Genomic DNA, 677 nt, shown 5'->3' with positions numbered 1-677 from the left:
GCTGCGTACTATCTTGGTTGTTAAGGCATTAACTTCCATCTTCTTTTCTGTTGCTCACACAACGGACACGTTTCATTTATGCATTTGAGTAGACAACATCCTTCAACATAAGGGGAAAGGAAACAGGGGAAGAACTGCAAGTTGTGCCTGTCTTGGGTTTACTACTGTATATGCTCCCAATGGAAAGCAGAGATGCATGTTTCCTGTTCATGCATGGCTCGCACTTGCTTTTGCTGAGTGCAGTCATGTGGTTCTTGAAGCAACTAGGCACCATGGAGAAGCTGCCACTAAATAAATATTCACTTGGGGACATTTCCCGGGGATCAAGACAGGGGATCACCCGTAGCATTTCCGGCAAGCCTTCTCTCTGTGCCCTCACAACCAGCAAGATCTGTGCTGTCACTGAGTAAATGCATGTCCAAAGATTTAGCATATCCATTCCCAGCTCAAGAGGAACTGTTTGTGGCTTTCGAAAAAAAGTAAATAAAGGCCCCCCACCTCCACAGAGGTGGGGGGCCTTATGGGGCTGCGTTGCCCATTGAAAGCATGAGATCGTCATGTGATGGGTGCTTCCCTGGCAGGGGAGGTTGAGTTCTCCCATTGAATACTCCTTTAGGCACAGCTTTACAATGTTGATCGGGGCCGCCATCTCGCCACAGTTAACTGCAAGTACAGTA

This window comes from Dermacentor silvarum, chromosome 3 (genome assembly GCF_013339745.2).
Source record: "Dermacentor silvarum isolate Dsil-2018 chromosome 3, BIME_Dsil_1.4, whole genome shotgun sequence".
Taxonomy (NCBI): Eukaryota; Metazoa; Arthropoda; class Arachnida; order Ixodida; family Ixodidae; genus Dermacentor; species Dermacentor silvarum.
The sequence above is the reverse complement of the archived record's forward strand: the minus strand, read 5'-3'. Positions refer to the sequence as shown.